At 40.1% G+C, this 20,518-nt stretch overlaps 1 protein-coding gene across 1 annotated transcript in view; it reads right to left on the reverse strand.

The window, feature by feature from the left end:
• AFF3 (ALF transcription elongation factor 3) overlaps nucleotides 1-20,518 on the reverse strand; it is a 451,465-nt gene that overhangs the window by 332,668 nt on the left and 98,279 nt on the right. The gene's annotated exons all lie outside the window — the stretch shown is intronic.

Consider the following 20,518-nt stretch of genomic DNA (forward strand, 5'->3'; position numbering starts at 1 on the left):
CATGCTCCGAGCTTTAATGGTTCCCATCACCTAGAGGATAAATCTGCAATCCATAGAGCCAAGTGCAGCCCCTAACTAAGCCCTCCTGTCTGGCTCATTTGGGCATTTCCTTTTAAACAGTCTGTGCATTCCTGCTGGGAGCCCCTCCTTTCTCCTCCTCCTCAAATTCTTCCTCTGAAGGTCTGCTCAAACCATACCTCACAATATAAAGGCTTTCTCTCATCTTCTTGCTTAAAACCCAATGTCTACAACCCTTTTGCTTGATATTTATTCCCTTCTGTCTTAGTGAGCAGTTTTAATGTTCCACTTAAGTCACCAACATCTCTCTGATAGGAAGAATTGTGTCTGGACTCCCATGCATATAACCTACATATAACATAGTGCCTTATCCACAGTAAAGATTAACTGAAAATATAATCATCATGATCACCTGAAGATTATTTTCATGCTTCTGCCTTCAATTTGAGGAAATATGAGTCTCAGAGAGAAATTCCAGGCCTCTAAATTTGTGTATTTATGCCCAGTGGCTGCTGGCTCCAGGGATGAAGGTACAGGGACTATTTAAGGCCTCAAAATACCACTCCTAGCACCTTGTAAGTTTTAGAGGTAGTAAGAGATACGGAACTCTTTTCCTGTTCTATGACCACTAACTTGTCTATAGCAGATCTGCTCATTCACTCTGTCTTACTCCTGGTTAGGAGAGAAACTCAACCCCTCACTTGGGCCATTTGAACAAGCTCATTTGGAGGGCAGACCATACCTACAGGACAGGTTTTAGAATCTATTATGTGATAAGGCTTCTCCATCTACCCTCTCTGGCTACATTATAGGCAAGGGGGAATTACCTGCTTTTAACCAGTTTTATTTCATCCCCTACTGTCTACAGATGGAATAGGGAACATGTAGACAGTGGAAGTTTATTGATCCAGTTTACTCTTAGTGATTGATCTGGAGAAGGCAAAACAAGGCTGAACCATGTGTAGACTTCTTTCCTAAACCCTGCAAATACATTAAAAAATATCCTTTAAACATACCTCTTATGCGTCTTCTCCCTGATATGCAAACCTGTTCAAATCTTGTTCACTTACACTGTGACTTTTAGATTTAATGTCTCTCTCCCACTTCAGAAAGGTTTCCATAACCCTAAAGATGGGTGCTCAGCTTCACACTAGTTAGGTCTTATTATCTGCCACCCATATTCCCAAACCGGGAGATCATTCATCTTATCCCTGGCCAGCTCTTGCTGGGGATCTCCTTCTTCAGGTTGGCCTTGGCCTACTCCAACACGTGGATACTCCAAGATGCCCATTGCTAAATTAAAACTAATACACTGGAGTCACAAAAAAATTATTTTCCAGACAAAGGAGGGACATGCAAGGTCAGAAAGCCTCTGTAACACAGGATGGATGCATTCCCATAATGTCAGGCCTGGGGGCAGAGCTAAAAGCATCTATAGCCTCTTGCTGTCTCCTCTCCCTGCTAGGAAATGCAAAGGATGCAAGTTTGCCATTAGAAAAATCTCTAATTGATTTTGGACTATTTTAACTTCAAGTCCATTGGATTAAGGTCCTTTAAAAAAGGTCTGTATGCCACACTCCATGGAAGAAATGTTATTACCCAAAGTAAAAAAAAACGACAGTAAGGCAGACATTTATTATACCAAAATGACTGCTGTGTAAGAAATTCCATTATAACATTTGATTTGCAGATTTCTTGAATGACAAAAGAACAACAATATTCATGAAAGCATTTTACTATATTAATTTGAATTTTTCTTAAAATTTAGAAAAACTACCTTTACAATATCAACTTCAACTTGTCCCCAGTGTTATAGGAAATCACGAAATTTAATTTCCTTAATTTGATTTCCAGTGACACCTAATTTTTAAAATTTCATCACTTACCAACTGTCATCCTCAATGGGATGGCTGAACCAGCTCAGGTATCTAAACCCATACTACCAGTCAGTGTTTGAAACAGAAATGGTGGAAATGTTGGCCTTCACAGGTCACAGCTGCCTCCCTGGTCTGATGGGGCAGGGACCCTAAAAGCAGCAAGTGTGCTGGTGGAAGACAGCTGAGCTCATCTGTTCACCTGACCCTCCCTGTCATGTTCAATTCAGCCTCAGCCTCAGAATGGAAGAGGTCTAAGGCAAATAGCAACTACAAATGTAGCCCCCTAGGCCAGAGAAGCTGTCTCTGAGTCCAGAAAAGGTAAAAATTCATGTTTTTGGTTTTTGAAAGCATAAAATTAGAGAGGAAAAACGCTGTTGTTACTAGAATCATCTTTAGGTAAGAAAGACAATGAATTCTTGGACTCTGAGACTTTCTTATAACTGATTAGTCAGGGTAGTGTGGGCATTGTGCTTGTTAATTCAGCGTTTGCCTGATGGTGACTATTTTCTTAAGCAACACATCATCCCTGCTTGCAAAATATCATAGTATATACTCACAGTAGTGTAGTTATCACATTATAATTGTTACTTAAATATATGTAATTTTACCAAAAAATATAAGCTCTTTAATGTTAGAAATTATTCTGTTATTCTTCTTTTTAAAAAAATCCCACTTCATAATTCAGTATCTGGAACATAATCAGCATTTAATAAATATACATCTTTATTATTGTTGTACTTGATGACAAGTACTTAGTATTGGGCTAAACCCTTTCTATCCTTTATCTGATTTGACTCTGCATCACATCCCTGTGAGATAGTATTACTTCCCCTCATTCACAGATGAGTTAACAAGGCTTAGTAAGATAGGTATAACTTCCTCCAGACCACCCTACCATAAGGTGAAGTGACACTTCAGTCAGTGTCTGTTCGACTCCAAACAGGCACATTACTACAGGCTGCACCAAACATCCATGAGCATACATGACTCTAAGAGCTACCTCTCTGCAATTATTACCCATAACGAAACTCAGCAAGTATTATATTAATAACAAACACTATCATACACAGTCAAAACTTTGCATCAAGTGTTTTAGTAATGAACCTAATATAAATATTTTAGATAATTCCAAAGCAAGGGATGAAAAAAGTATATTCCCAATAAAATACTCGGATCAGAAGATGTAACTCTAAAAATAAAATATAGTAAAACTTCACTGTAATTTGAGAACAAATGAAGAAAATAGGTGATGGAAGTATTGGGATAAATTAAACAGATCTCACCTATAAGGCATAGACATCAAGGACATTATATGTAATTTCAAGTGAATAAAAACTGTCAATTAAGCAGAAGCTTCATCATGTGTATAATATTTGAGTACTGCCATTTTAAGACAGCATTTCATTCTCTGTATTGTATTAAAAACTGCATTCAGGATTTCATAGCTACTAGACTAGAGATGTTTATTAAATTAAATGTTATAATTACTCTAGTGCTTGCAGAAAAGTATATTATCATTTCCTTGATTTCTTCCCACTTCATCAATTTCTTTCTAAAAACTGTATGAATTTTTTTTTGCAAATCACCATCTTACAAAGACTTTCATTCTTAAGTATTTCAGATAAACATTTAACCCGATGCAACTTTCAGAGGTCTCTATTATGCATTGTAATCAATCACTCATACTTCTGAAAAGACTAAAGCATGTACATCAAAACTGTATCTTTTTAAAGCATGCAGCTGTCTTTGTCAAAGCATTGCATCTTTTCAAGGAAATGTCAGCAATGTTATTCTTGGGCCTCCCTCTGCCCAAGAGGCCAATGAGGGCTGAACAATGAAGCCAACAAGACAGTTAATCAATAGTAGTCACAGAACCATTTTTTATCCTCCAGAATCTTCATTATCAATGAAGTTTTACATCATTAAAGTAAGGAAACAGGACCGTCAATCCCCACTGGTTTCAAGTGGTAGATGAAAGAATTAATTTGACGGTCATAAAAATAACGATGTAATTGTGTGCTTTCAGTCTTTAAAAATTCGTTTTTAGGTTTAAAACCCAGAGGGACAGACATATTGCTGAGAAATAAAAGCACTGATTTGTCAATTCTTTCTTTTTCTCATAATCCAGCTTTCTACAGATCCGAATGTTGTAAAGAAAAGCAAAAGATTTCAATACAAGTCTGTTAAGATGTAATGAACAATATATTTGAAATACATTCATTATCTGTGGTACCAATGCCATTGTTTTTGAATGATGTTGACACATGTCGTTCCAACATGTGCTTTCATCATGACAGATTTATATGACAAGGAGTAAAAGCATCACATAACACCCACATAACCATATAACCCCTTCCCAGGGACAGACGCAGATTTTGCAAGCCCTAAATGCTATCGAGCTCTCCTTCAAAAAAGAACAAAAAGAATGTGAAATTGTGAATATAAAATTAGGTACAGGGCCTTGTAAGAGGATCATGCAACCCAGGAGCCCTGAAATTTAAGCTTGGTTAATTTAGTGGTAAATCTACCCCTGCCTCATCCACTGAATACACGAGTATCATTTTGCTTGTACATTGGCAAGTTCTGAATGAGCTGGGTTTTTCATTTGGTCTTTTCTCCACAGCAGCCTCCCCGACCTCCCCCAGATATTCTGTGTTAGTGTAGCAGAGTATGCCTTGAGAGAGAAGGCGTGGGATATCAGCCCAGCCCACAGGCTTCTGTGAACATCCCAGAAAACTGCAGGCAGCTACTTGCACCCAATGAGGCAGTGGTGAGGGAAATGTCATAGCAGGTGAAGGGGTGTTTTCTGATTTCCACACAATTTGGGCGATCGACGAGACTGTCATCAGGTATATGTCCTGAGTTTTCAGAACTAGCTTTATATGTTTCCATGTTTTGTCTCTAGTCATGTATTTCTAGCATTAATTTGCAATGGAAAATTCGTCAGAAAGAATAAAGAATAGAGAGGAAGCAGAAGCCAGAAGAAATACCAAGACTTTTAACACTTGATTAAGATACATGCTTTGGCACCTCATTTTTAATTGAGACAAAAAAAAAAAAAAAACAAAAAACAAAAAAACAAAAAAACAAAACAAAGCAAGCCCTATCTAGGATATCCATGATGCCTGGCCAAGCAAACAGAATGCTCCTGGGTCAGAGGGGGGAGAAGATCTGGAACAGGAGGAGGCATATTACTTCTAAGAATTTGGCACTTTCTTACACTGTTCCCACACACAGCACCCTAGCTGCCCCTCCCTGGCTCCTTCAAACAGCAAGGCATCAGAGATAGGCTTTGCTGCTCAGTTCTGTCTGGGTAGAAGTGACCTCTGCATGCCCCTGGCCTACCAGATGCAGGAGGAAGGTCAGCTGGCTCTCCCTCACCTCTGTCGTGGGACCCAAGCACTCCTGAGAGTCAGTTTCCTTGCTCACTGGGACTTGCCCTCCCCAGGGCTGGTATCCTATAGATGTAGGTTTTATTACTATTCAGGAATGATGACAGGAGACAAATGGTCAGAAGACAACTGCCATTGAAAAGGTAACTTGTTATGCACAGGTTCCCAGTGGAGGCGGCATACCGCACCACGGGAGCCACATGGGGAAGTACCAGGGTTAGTCGGGAGGCAGAGGGAGCAAGGGGAAAATGCCGGCAAGAGCCGTTATCGGAGTTTCCAAGGGAAGGAATGGTTGAGGCAGGGAGAGCAGGATTAGGAGGGGCCAGTTTGAATAACTGTAGTGAACTCTACAGTACAGAGGTTGTCCCTTGTGGTCTGGTACCTGGGGTGATTAGGGCAGAGGGACAGTGGCCTGATAAAGGAGGTGTTTGTAGGTGTGGGCTCTGGATTGGTTAGTTTTTATCAAAAGGCGTACAATTGGTTCCTCTGTATTAATCAGACAAACTCAGGAATTCTTGGAAAATGAAAAAAAAAGTCTAAGCTATACATTATTTTCAAGTATAATGGATTTTTTAAAAATCCAATCGAGTAGTCACTTGTATCTCTAAGAATCAGCTACTCCTGGAAAAGGCGGTCTCTCCAGGATCAGCCAGGCCCCAAGATGTCAAAGCATCAAAATTACAGAATAAAAAGATATGATTAATACAGGAGGGAAGGAACACCAGGCAGGTAAGAATGTCCCTGCCTATCGCAAAGGCAGCCAGAGTCCCATTTAGGTTTCGGGATTCTGAGGCTGAGGAAGAAAGACTACCCTTGACTCTGCTTCAGGTGCAGGCCAGGAGGGCTACCGAACCTTCCGTCTGGTCCCTGTGACAAACAGATGACAGTCACTGGTGGAAGTTTCATCCAACACCAAAGGAGCAGACATGACCTCGCTAGGGGAGGCAATATTACCCTCATTTTACAAATGAAGACACTGAGGTTCAGAGAGTTTGAAAGTGCCTTTCACTATGTCACACAGCTTGTAAGCAGTAGAACCAGGATTTGTATCCAGGACCATGATCATTCTATCTGTTATACACTGGGTTTAAAAGCCTACCAGAATTTTAAGGTCCCAAACAAATATTTGAGACCTGAAGAACTAACTATAGGGGCTCGAAAATAAAGAGAAAACTATAATGTCAAAATTAACAAAAGTTTATGTAATGTCCAAAAACATATTAAGTCATTTTTATAAATTGTTACATTTAGTATTCTTTTTTAAAAAACCATTATACTTGAAAATAATGTATAGCTTAGTTTTTTTTTTCATTTTCCAAGAATTCCTGAGTTTGTCTGATTAATACAGAGGAGCCAATTGTAAATTAAATGAATTAGTTGTAGTCAAATAACTTCAAAAGCAAAATTATAAAAGCCTCTCAAAAATGTTAAAGCATTAAGATAAAATATCAAAATGTTATACTTAATGTGGGATGTGGGTATATTTTAATATGCTTGATAGGAAAGGGGTAGGGCCACCAAAAGGAAGCAAGCCTAATGCCTTGAAAGTCTTAAAAGAGCCTGTCTGATTCAGCCTTGCTTAAAAATCCAGGCTCCTTCAACTTGCATTCCCACCTTGACCACAGAAGACATAGAACGTGGCTCCAGAGGTCCCTGTGGGTATGGGCTCACTATAGAGAATGGTTTAAGGGCTCTGCCCACGGCTTGCTGCAGCATTTGATACCTTAACCTCTATAGGATGTAAACCCAACTATTACAAAGGAAGTAAGAATATTCAAATACAGGGTAGATTCCCAAGGGAGTTTCTGGAACATCTGTCATGAGCATCAACATCTGAGAGTTAGAAGACCCAAGTCCTCCTTTTATTGCTATAACTCCTTGGCTATCTGGGCAATTTAATACAAATTTAGGGCACAATACATTAGTCTAGACAATTTAGAACTAGGGTATAGGATACTATTATTAAACACATTCTCATAGTAAATTTTTTTGGAAGAAAAGGAAATTCTGTATCATTTTCATATTATCTATGTAAGTTCCTTTGAAGAGACCCCTGTACTCATGAGAAATAACCAAATGTTATCTGGCTGTCATAGGTGCTGCCATTTGTCCCTCGTTAGCTTAGTCAAGAAGCATCTGTCGTGACCCCTTTCCCTCCCCTGATTCTTCCTAAAGGCTGTATGTTCCTTATGTCCATGTCAACACCCAGAGCATGAAAGAGAATCTTGTGAGGTCAGTAAGATGGAGGACAGCTAGAGGATCGCCTCCAGTCTCTGCCACGGGGCTCAGCACTCAGCACTGGGTTCTCCCATCCCAGAACAGCACAGACGGAAGTTGTGGGCTTGTGGGGTAGCAGATGGGAGTCGCTGAGGACAAGCTGCTGCTCCATCGTGGGCACCTGATTCTCATCATCCTGATGCTTACACAGATGGCTCTATGACCCGTGTAGAAGAGAAACAGCACTCTTACTACCCGGACAGACAACACAGGATGAACCAGTTTTGTACCCCCTCCAAATTTTTTTTTAAAAATTTCAAATAAACCATCTCTATTACCCGTGGCTGGGCCTGCCTGGCCCCTGGTGCTGGTCAGAATATCTGCTCTGGACGATGATGGTCACACCTTCTCAACACCACCCCCGCCCCCCGCCCGACACCAGAAATTATTTTCTCTTATGAATATGTCTGAGGTACTTCATAGTGTGTTACAAAAAGCAAATATTTAACAAATGTTACTGACCAGAAATTTGACAATCTTTTTTTAGACAGAATTATGAACTGAACGTGTCCCCCCAAGTTCATATGTTGCAGCCTTAACCTACAGTGTGATGGTGTTTGGAGGTGGGGCTTTGAGGAGGTATTAGGTTAGATGAGGTCCTGAATGTAGGGCCCTCACCATAGGATTAGTGCTTTTATAGGAGCCACTGGAGAGCTTGCCTGCCCTCTCTCCATCTTGTGAGGACACAGCAAGAAGGCATCTGTCTGCAAGCCAAGAAGAGGGCTCTCACCCAAACCCAGCTATGCTGCCACCCTGATCTTGGGCTTGTAGCCTCCAAACTTGAGAATATAAATTGTGAAAGAAAGAAGGAAGGACAGTGTCAGGTACTTAGTAAGCATTTTGATTGTCTGACATTTTTTTGTGTGTGTGATGAATGTCAGGAAAATATTTTTTAAAAGCTTAATTACATAATACAGAAGCCTGTGCTTTTAACAACTTCACATGGTGCAAAGTGCATAGATTTTAAAATGTAACCCCCACCCTCTTTACTTCTAGACCAGTTTGTATCCCTCTCCAAAAAATTCCAATTATTAATAGTTTTGTGTATCATTATTTAAAAATAAAAGTGGGATCATCCTATGTATTGGTTTTACAACTGCTTTTCATTTAACATTTCTTGATGCTCAGCACACATTGATTTGTTTTCATTTTATGTAACTGACATAAGACAATCCACACAATTTTTACACCACAATTTAAACTCTTCCCTATAGGAAGGCATTTGGGTTGTTGATACTTCTCTATTACAAGTTCCTTGTGCACATATGTGGGTATTTCTGCTGGAAATGTTCTTAGAAATGGAACTGCCAGCCTGAAGGGCTCATATTTTCAAACGCTTGCAGATATTGCCAAATTGCATTTTGAAAAGACAATGCTAGTTTATAATCCCACCAACAGAACATTTCCCCATACTTCAGGAGAAAATTAATATAAAAACCAATTTGAAATTTTAAATGTGTTTTTGAAGTTGAACTCCAATTCAACAACACAGGGTAGAAACAGCCTTTGATTCTAAAAAGATGACATATTGAAATTCAGATGTGCTAAATGCACAGGGGTATTCTTGCAGCACAAGAATCCCAGCCTTCACTTATATATTATTTAATTGCATCTATTCACATAACCTTTTGAAGCTGGTTTTATAAAGGGGCCACCATGCTCACTGCAGAGAGGATCGTTATTCCTGGTAAAGCCTGACCTCTGACAGTGGCATGCAGAAACCCTCACCCATGGCCGTGGTACCATCTGCAATAAAGGCCTGGGTTGTGCACTGTATATATGCCGATGAAAGGATTTAAGGTGAACTGATTAAAGTAATAAACTATACCTGTATGCCCTTAGCAGCTGCTTCTACCATATAAAAAGAGCTGTCTCTTGTCTTTCTTCTCTTCCACTAACTCCTCCACCTCCACCTCTCTATCTTCTTTTTCTTCTTCCTCCTTGCCTGCACCCCCCCTTCCCCCACCTTTTTAAAACGTAAAATCTCAATTGAGAAATCACCTGACCACAGAAAACACTCTTCACCTTCAGGTTCTGAATAAACAACTCAGGAGGGAGTTGGTTATATGATAAACGCAGAATATACATGGTATTATAAGTTGATATGAAACTGTACAATGGAATGATCCAAACCCTTGTGGCCAAGGAACTTCCATCAACACTATCCAAAGCACTCATCTATCATATCCAAATTCCAGAAATATAGAAAAGCGCATCCTGACCACCCATCTGCAATCTCATTCCTGCTACTCTGCAGGCTTCTCAGGTGCCTGGGTTAGTACCCAATGCCTTTTGCACAGAGCTTTACCCAAGAACCTGTCAGAAGTTTCCATCTGAAGTGAAGCACAGTTAAGTCAAAGTACTTAAAATTGCTAGTCAAGATATTTCACTTGGTCATTTTTCTCCCTGTCAAAAATGCGTTCTTATTCAATACTTCTCTACCCCAAGAGTAAATAAACTGTTTTGCAAGTACATCCTATAAATTTTAAAGGAATGATTTACTTATTTTTTAAATTATTTATTTTTTTTCAATTGTATTGTGAAGGTTTACTCAAAAAACTGAATAACAGGTGGTTATTTTATCTGCCAAAGTTACATGAAACAGTCGTTTATTATAAAATCACTAGAAAAGTAAACTCAACTCATTTACCATTGGTATGATTTCCATTTTGGGACAACAAAGACTAGCATTTTAAACTGCATTTCAAAAGTTTTTATCTGGCAATGAATATAGGACAAGTTGCATTATAATCACATATACTTAATTTTTAGTTATGTGCAATTAATTTAATTACCTTAAAAATCACCTCCACTCCCATTCCCCCAAATCCAACAGATTTAGGAATGAAACAGTGTACCAGGAGACCATGGAAATAAAGACCCCTTGAACTGATCCAAAGGATCTCTTGGGCCAGATGGGTCTGCTCATCATTCTATGAAGACTCCGGCCACAGGCATTGTCTTCCGATGATGTTCATCTCTCCTCACATTTACTTCCCACCACCCACACTGCACTGCCTCCTCAGGGCTCAATTCATTTCCCTTTTTTGCTCACAATTCTAACTTCTCTTCATTTCTGGACTGCTTACTGTCTACATCATTCCTTTTAATCCTACTCACTTACTTTCTTACATCATTTTATAATCCTGTCTTTCTGAAGAGACACCCTTTAGGAGTAAAATATAAATCTTATTCCTTTTTATTTGCCCAGTATAGTGCTGAACATTTTGTTGGGCAATTCAGTAAATGCTGAATTGAAAATTTCAGTAAGAAAAAAAATGACACAAGCAGAGCAAATGAATGTTACACATAAACCACAAAGCACCAGTTTAATAAAAACACATTAGTTGTGAATTGATAAGAAAAGCAGAGCCCTTCAAATGATTAACTTCTGAAAAATACTGGAGAATTTATCTGATAATCTGGGTCAATAAGTCTTAAGACTTTTCTATTTCCAATTGTGTCTACAATTTCCACTGAGTATATTCCAAAGTTATATGCAGAATACAGACAAAAGTGGATTCTTCTCTCCTTTCCTGTTAATTAAGAAATGTGTTTGCAGAGTGAGAGAAGCCTATCCTGTCATTCCCCCTAGCTTTTGTTTTGACTTTCCTGAGAGTTAACATTTCCCCTATATAATCTTCAGAATAATAATAACTCACACATATGGAGCACCTACCTGCCATGTGCCGAGCATGGTGCCTAATGCTTACACCATATTCTCTCACTGGATCATCCCTCTAGCCCCAGTGGACAGGCACTCAGATGAGGATGCTGAGGCACAAGGAGGTTGGTTCATGGCCAGCATGCTCAAACCACCTTCAGATTCCCAAACCCTAGCTTTTGACACTGATCACAGCACGCCATGACCCCCTCACAGGAGAAACTGTCATCTCAAACCTCAAGAACAGGCTCACAATCAGGAAGTGCAATTTCGTAAGCAAGCAAATCTTGCACGTCTTCTCTTCTGTTATTTTATTTATTTATTTATTTATTTACTTATCTATCTATCTATCTATCTATCTATCTATCTATCTATCTATCTATCCTCTCCCAGGCCACGTATAACTTGTCTTCTACTCAGTCCTGTACTTGCTTATGCCAAAGCTTTGGTCCCCAACATGTTGTCTCCAGCTTTTGTGGCTGTACCTGGCTCCTGACGCAGCTATGTTCTCTCAAGAAAGCCTCCCAAGACAGCCTTTTCCATTCTGTGACCTCCTATGACCAGACCAGTTTTTTAATAATACATTTTGATCTCAGTCTAAAATTCTGAAACAGGGGTGCCTGGGTAGCTCAGTAGGTTGAGCCTCCGGCTTTGGCTCAGGTCATGATCTTGCAGTCCATGAGTTCGAACTCCCTGTTGGGCTCTGTGCTGACAGCTCAGAGCCTGGACCCTGCTTTGGATTCTGTGTCTCTCTCTCTGTCCCTCCCCCACTCATGCTCTGTCTCACTCTGCCTCTCAAAAATAAATAGTTAGAAAAAAAATTTTTTAATAATAAAAAAACAAATGAAATTCCGAAACAGCTCCCACTGCCTCCAGGCCTAAAATCCAAGGCCCTTCTGCCTGGTGCCCTCATGTCGGCCAACTTCATCTCCCATTACTGTCCCTACCCAACAGCAGTGCATCTCTCTCTTGTCCTCCCTTACTCCTCCTTCCACACCAGCATCCCAGCCTTCTTCCTGCTTCCAGTTCTCAGTGCCTCGCCTTCTCTCAACCCCCTGCTTATGCTAACGTTATCTTCAGAACCAAGACTGGCTCAAATGCCATTTCGTCCAGAACCCTTCTCACAGGGCTAGGCACAAGGATGTGGACTTGGAATGTCTGGATTTGGAGACACAAAAAAGAGTGCAAAATGTTGGCTATTTAAGAAAACAAAAAAGCCCACTCTTGAAGAAAAAAAAACCTCTCCATGGTTTCTTTTCTTTCGCCCCACATTCACAAATATACACAAGTCCTTCCAACTCCCCTAATCTTGGCAAGTTTAAACTGCAGTTTTCTGAAACAAAGGTCACTTGCTCAGCTACAGATAAATAAAAATTCACAAGCATCTCCAGGAAAATCAATACAGGTACTAAAAAATCTAAGTTGATAATAAATTTTAGTTCCCCTTGCACATAGCTCAGGAATGTCACTATTTACTGGAACTGCTGTAATATCAGATATTTCAGAAGGGTATTGATTTTGCCACTGAAGTGTGACTAAGGGGATAAATAAACTGCTCCTGGGGTCAATCGATCCATTTATCTTCACTGGTATTTTATAAAAAGTCAAAGTAGCATACACTTTGATAAATAAATGTTATCATGAAAGAAATATTGCTGACATAAGGGTCTGAAGGAAGAAAGAACAGACAATTTTGCTACCTGAAAGATGCACAATTGGCTTAAGATTTTAGCACTTTTAATAATAGCTACCCACAAAGAAACATTCTTTTTCGCTCACTCTACATAATCCTTGTGGGTCTGAGGAAAATTCTGAGCCACATGGCCAAGGAAAACAGAGGCCACAAGTCAAGTCCTCATGAAATAGAAATGCAAGGAAACAAAGATTTTTTTTTTTCTGTTTATCAGAAAGTAGTTGTTACAGTCCCTAAGGGACACACATGTCCTTGGATATTTTGAAGGTATGTTTGGAAATGGCAGAGCTATTCAAAATTTATCAGAATGGGGCATACTCTGAAGTGGTTTTTTAGGGCTTTATTGTTAAACCCTGCTGCACCAATAACCACTTAACTGCACTACGACGATCCCATAAAGATTTCAATGCAAGGCCATGAAGAACCCACAACATCAAGGCTCTGATAGGATATTAAGGCTCCTAAAGAATTTTAATTGAAGTGTAAGAAAAGCGGGAACCCTGTGAAGAGGCTATAACTTACCCTGAGAAATTACACTGGCAAGAAGATTTTACTGCACTTGTGTGAAGGCAGCACCATCATTTTCCTCTTGCGATGGAACAAAATGATGATGAGGAAAGTACACAAGTTGATACTGTAATTTGAGCCCAATAATGACTTCGGAAATTACCATACCCTAGGGAGACACACGGCTGTCGGGATGCAGAGACTGCTAAAGACTATAAATTTGGTTCAGGCAACTTCTCAAAGGGCTTTCAAACTTTAAAACTTTTCCAATCCAAATATGTAGCTCTTAGATCCAAGCCCGCCCTGGTTTTCTTTTCCTTAACTACCAGGAGCCCTTTCAGGGGTTCCTTATTTTTCTTCTTTCCTTCACACAGACCACTGCTGCCTTCAAAGACCCCTGCCCAGAGAGACGCTTTTCAGGGTCCTGTTGGAGGGAAGCCTACTCGGCATTTGGTGAGGCAGCTAAAAGGAGTGTATCTCCTGGGGGTTGGTGTGATGCCCAGCAGGACACAGTGGGCACTGGATACAATGGCATTTACTGACTGAAAGTGTCTGGGTGGCCAGATCAGGCCTGGGATTCTCTGGGGGTCACAGGATGTTGGCAGTGTGGTTCTAACAGCTGCTAAAGCAACCCTGGGCAGGAATAGAACGGTAGCCATGGGTACAGTCAAAGGGGGAAATGCCCATGACGAAAGGCTGTCAGGCAGGCTTGGACAATCTCCATGAAGTAGGTCTGGCACATTCCCGTAATGGCAGGTCACTAAAAAAAAACTGATAATGTACAATGTCCACAGTGTACAATGCTACTCATTTTCCTCCTCCTAAAGAGTTGAAAGGACAGGATTAGCCACAGATCGGTAGAAATGCATGCCCCTTCTAATGGCAGCATCCCTCCTTGTCACTTGAAGGAAAAGAATGTGTTTGGATGCATATGTGTATGCATGCATGCATATATGTGTGCATACAGGCCACCAGCTCTGAATTTATTGCAGAAAATCTCCCTAATATTATGGCACTAAGGAAATAAGGCAAAATTCTCTTTAATGGGAGTTTTCTTCTCTCTTTTCCTCCTGCCAATCATTCTGAGGATCCTGAATTTGTCTTCCCAATGCATTACGTCAGATTGAGCCTTCTGTTCCTTTATTAGGATGTCATCTATGCGTGCATTACATAGCATAGCTGGAAAAAAATCTAATCATAACCTGGTAGACACAGCCTTTGCCCTGGTGCTTGGGCTGTGCAGCAATCTGTGTTTCTCCATTCAGCTTTCTCCTGGTCTCCAATAGATTCTGCCAAACTCTGCTGGCTCTACCAAACCTTTGCTCTCCCCTCTCTCTCCATGGCCAATGGGACATCTCCACTTGGACTGGCCTCCTCATCTTGACCCCCTGTTCGCAATCTGCTTTTCTTCATGCGTTCACTCTTTCAGAGAATGGTACCACCATCCTTCTGGCTGCCCAAGCTGGGAATCTGAGAGTCAGCCACAACTCCTGCCCACGTTTCACCCCATACCCATTACAATTACCAACTCTTCCTGAAGAGTTCTGTTCTCTGGACACCCCTCTCCATCCCTACCGTCTCTAGCTCACACTCCATTCTTTCTTCTCACATTACTGGGGTTACCTTCCTGACAAGTCCCCTGGCATGCAGTCCAGCTCCAGTGGGTTCTCTCACCGCAGCCATAGGGATCTCCAGCATTATCCTGCTCTCCTGCTTGAGACACTTTGATGTCTGTGCCCTTACAAGAAAAGGCCAACTGCTTGTCACAGCTAAGAAGGAATTTCTGGATCTGGCTCAACTTAACCTCTTTCACTTCCTTTCACAACTCCCCATGCAACCTCTTTCTGTTCTCACCTATACTTCTAGATATTGGAAGTGTTTTCCCTCTGCCCCTGTACATCATGTAAGTCTCCGCTTCAATGTAATTTTCTCCTCAAGTCTGAAAGACAGGTCCCTCCTTGGTGCTCCTACAGAACCCCATGTGTGATGGTCATTAATACTGCTCATGAAATATACATTTTAGATGTATTTGGAAGTATATTTGCTCACGACTGTTTAAACTGTAAGCTCATGCACTAAAAAAAGTATAAACTTTAATAAACAGTATAAATAATTTACAGCCCTATAAATTCTTAAAATCTGGAAGTCACATGCTACAATTAATACTGACTTGTTATACATGTACAATGGAGGAAATATTTCTCTTTTATGGTCAGAGAAATTGAACATTTGTCTAAAATCAATGAGTGATAAATTCTAATTCCCAGTGGGTGACTCTTCTGAATAATGTTTAAATACAGACTTAGCATGCTATGTGTTTGAATATATTCTGCTGAATTCAATTGTTGACTCAGCTCGACAATGCAGGTGTACCACATTGGTGCAGGTGTACCTCATTTTACCTGACAGACATGCTTTTAAAACTACATGCAAACTGAATTTCTGTGAATCAAAGTTGATTTTAAATGTCCCATTTGAGCAAATTCTATGGTAATTCCATGTTCAAAGGGAAGAATCACCTCCTAATTTAACTTTCCTGAATTATCCGGACTTCCATAACTGGATTTACTTACAGCAATATTATAAAGTAATTAAATTGATTTTAGTCACAGAATAAAACAGAAAGAAAAAACAGCAATATAAGATATGTACACACACACTGACAACATCCTATATAATACAAACACTGAGATGATTAAGCTGTCTTAGAAAACTTGCCTACATAACGAGGGAAGAAATATAGGAAAGTTTAGTATTTATATTCTTCTGAATCCCATTTTATCTATAATTAAATTTTTCCCTTGCGATTTACAACTACCAAGGACAACAGAGTGATTTCTTTTTTTCCAGAGGCACAACGAAATCATCTTGGAAAGATAATCCCAATTTTCATAATAAATAAATATGAAATCGTTGGTTTAGGTTCACCAACATATAGAATTGCAATTGTATCATTAAACTCTATTTCAACCATTATAAGGTGCTGTCCATGTGGTGAGGTGCACCACAATGTTGTGTGCCATTTAGGAAGAATAACTTATGTCGACCAAATTATGACACCTCATAGATTGTAAGACACATTTCAATTTCAGAGATGTTAAAATATCCACATTTTCTAATGTGAATCTTGAAGTCAATGTATGAAATAACACATTCTTTTCTGCCATAATTATGTCCAGAGTTTGGAACAGTGTCTGGCAATAGTAAATGCTCTATAGATATTTGTTGAAAGCATGAGAGACTCTTAAAAACTGGAAACAAACTGAGGGCTGATGAGGGGTGGGAGGGAGGGGAGGGTGGGTGATGGGTATTGAGGAGGGCACCTTTTGGGATGAGCACTGGGTGTTGTATGGAAACCAATTTGACAATAAATTTCATATATTGAAAAAATATATAGATATTTGTTGAGTGGATGAAAAAACATAAGTGACTACTTAAAACATAGGGAAATAAATAAATACCTTACATATAGAAGATGATAAAAATGCTGGGCACTGATCAAAAGTTTTAGAAGGTAGCAGTTGTTTTATTACCAAATTGTCTCTTCTTTTAAATTGCAGCTCAGGAAATTAGAATACAAATAATAACCTCCTTACAAACTTCCATTAAGTAGATAACTATCAGGTTTAAGATACACAAAATCATATATAAGTTTGACGAGCTTATTTTTTTTTTTTCAACGTTTATTTATTTTTGGGACAGAGAGAGACAGAGCATGAATGGGGGAGGGGCAGAGAGAGAGGGAGACACAGAATCGGAAACAAGCTCCAGGCTCCGAGCCATCAGCCCAGAGCCTGACGCGGGGCTCGAACTCACGGACCGCGAGATCGTGACCTGGCTGAAGTCGGACGCTTAACCGACTGCGCCACCCAGGCGCCCCTGACGAGCTTATTTTTAATTAGATTCTAAAATGAATGTCCTGCTATGCCTTTCTGGTAGAGTTTGTAATAGAGTTTCCTCTGAGTTTTACTTTAGGCTCATTACTTATATCAAAGGTCTGGGATATCCTAATGTGACACAGCAAACACACCTTAGGCTTATGTCTTCCATGATGTCACTATGAATGGGAAAATGCCCTATTTTACAATTGCTGACAACCTGCTGATGCTGATTACAAACTTTCTTCCCAAATATATTTCATGAATAGCTCTCTTTCTTATATTGACCTTCTTCTACTGACATCATTTTAGATGTTCCCAGCAGAAAGCATATTTATAAACAAAGAGGAATTCAACAACTTCTCATCTGCTGCTTAAATTTGCTAAGGTTTAATCAACTGCTTTACATATCTTTACAAATTTTATCCTTCACCGGAAAACTTGCCTTTTCTTCCTCACTTGTTCTGCCTTCATGGGCTTCTGAGTATGAAGCCAGAAACAGGTCACTTCTGATAGTTCTGCCATCTGACACTCTACTGGGAATGGAAACTACAGCCTCCCCAAGCCTTGATCTTCATGTAGAAATGCCAGGTCTGTCAGGTCTAAGATAAATCCGTGTCTCCTCTGTGCTCAATACACAATGCAAAACAGGGCCTGGACCTCTGGAGAATAACTAAGCAAGGACATCATGTTCTATCTGTACAATAAAATGCACATCTCCCATTAAATGGCAAATCCTTCATTTCTAAAGGTTGAATAGGATAGCACTTATAAATGAATTCCACTCGGTTAAATTTAGAGTGCAGAAAAAGTCCCATCCAAAAATACACTCTGGCTTGGGGCCCTTTCCATTTTATTTTGAATGAATTTATCTTACACCCTTTCCTCTCAGTTATCTTATGAGGCAAACACCAGTTGAAATAGCCATATCAGGCCCAGAAATATGAAATACTTTAGTGTTCTCAGTTGCCCCTTAGGGTTTTCAATTAAATGAGGACTTTCTCTTCATTGATACATGTTTGGTGCAAGCAATATCGGTAACAATGTTTCCCTATCTTGTTCATTGTTTTGTTCTTTTGTGTTTCTTTGATAATCGAGTTTGCCTTTGCCTTTGTCTCCAGATTCCCCAGACATCCCTCTTTCCCCTTTGGACAAGAAAAGTCTCAAATGAGCATGACCAGTTCTATAAGCTCATCTGTCTTAAAACTGCCTGGAACACTAACATAATCTGTTTGGTCCTCTTTCTCAGGTGACTTTTAGGGTCTAGAATAACACCCCTTCCCACATCTCTAGTGCCGGCAACCCTCCCTGTGGCCATGCTAACCAGATGCTTCAGGATGATGCATGGATGCCTAGGGCCCTGCTATCCTGCCTTCTCTTTCCTCCATTCCCCTTTTGCTGCCACTGCTGGATTCTTCCATCCCCTCAACACCTCCTGGCTTCCTCCTCTGGGTGGTCACTCTCCTGAACTTCCCCCTCCCACTCTCCCTGACCACACTGGCCTCTCCACTGGGGTGGCCTAGAAACCTTGCTGCCCCAAGGCCGGTTTTCAAGGGATGGAACTATGTTGTCTTAACTTTGCGGGACATCCAATGATGGTATGCCATCCAGAAATCTCTGCTGCCCTTTCTCTCTGCTGGCACCCAAGTCTTCACAGGGTTGCCCTGAAGATGCTTGTTAAGTTCCTGCCAGCCTACCTCCACTAGTTTGGAGGAAAGCTTCTGATGAAAACTTCTGTAACAGCCCTCTAGGTCTCAGTGACTTTTCACAAATAAAGGCAAGGACAGTCATCTGACTCACGATCTCAGTCCAAATGCTTCTTGCCTGTCCCCCATCAACCTCCCCCTCTCTCAGAAATAAAGATCATGTCATTAGTTACAGTTTCTCCTCTTATCCTCTTAGACACTGATTATTGTAAATGATAAGGAGAAATCACTTGGATTAATTGTCCCCTTTGCTCTCGTGTGTTTATTCCTAGCGTCAAACCCACAAAGAGAGCTGCTTCATGTAGTTCGGTGCATTGGTACAAACAGCAATATAAGGCTTTTGTTTCAATTTTATATTTTAAAAACTATAACAGATATTCATGAGTTTAATTTAACTGTCTACTTACTTGCAGCCGTGCTTGTTAAGGGCTGCAATAAACCAACAGAAAAATTAAGCGCTCCACTTCCTCACATCCTAAGTAATACATTATTTTAAGAGTCCCGTCATTACGAATTCAGTTGGTACTCATACCAGCGGCATAGATCCTAATGACTCCATTTGGTATTCACACAGATGTTATCATTTATCATGCCCTCTACTGCCATCAGAGAATCATTCCTGTTCACTGTTTTTTTTTATTATTATTCCTTGTGTTTGATAAATAAGCTGATAATCTTTGCTCTACACAGTAAAAGAATATTAAAACCAGGCCTGACTAATGTGTGACTATAGATGTAAAAAGAAACTTTTGTAAGTCCCAACACCAAAATACTCCAAATTCTTCCCTACTACCCATTCAGAAGATTTTTAGGCATTCTTACAATTATGGATGCCATTCCAAACAATGTGAAGATAAAACTCTCTAAACTGCAACTTAAACTACATTACAAACCACAATGACATTCAACTGTGTACTTTTATCATATCAGATATTCACTCGATTGTCCTAAGAACCCCCCAAAAGTTGGCATTACTACCCCATTTTATATATGAGGAAACTGAAACAAGGAAGGAGCAGGACACATGCTTGGCAGGCAACCAGGATGCGACAAAAGCTGGGCTTCAGACCTAGACTTCCCAACTACTAAGTGGTGTGTTAGGACTGGCTGGTCAGCCCAAAACACAAGCCTCCCCTTATCCATCTGCAATGGTCATGTTTATGTGTCGACTTGGCTAGGCTACAGCCCCAGTTACTCAATCAAACACCAAAACAGGTGTTGTTGTGAAAGTATTTTGTAGATGTGGTTAACATCCACAATCAGTAATGTAGATAAGATTATTCTAGATAGCCTAGCTGGGATTGATCCAATCAGCGGAAAGACCTTAACAGCCCAACTGAGGTTTCATTGAAGAAGAAATTCTACCACTCCCACCAGTGCACTACAGAATCAGCTCCTGGCCAAGAGTTCCCAGCCTGTTCTTCCCTACAGGTTTTGTACTTGCCAAACCATTCCCCACAACCCATAAGCCAACTCCTTGCTATGTACCTATCTATCTACCTAATT

This window comes from Herpailurus yagouaroundi, unplaced genomic scaffold (genome assembly GCF_014898765.1).
Source record: "Herpailurus yagouaroundi ecotype Mexico unplaced genomic scaffold, PumYag 210, whole genome shotgun sequence".
NCBI classification, from domain to species: domain Eukaryota; kingdom Metazoa; phylum Chordata; class Mammalia; order Carnivora; family Felidae; genus Herpailurus; species Herpailurus yagouaroundi.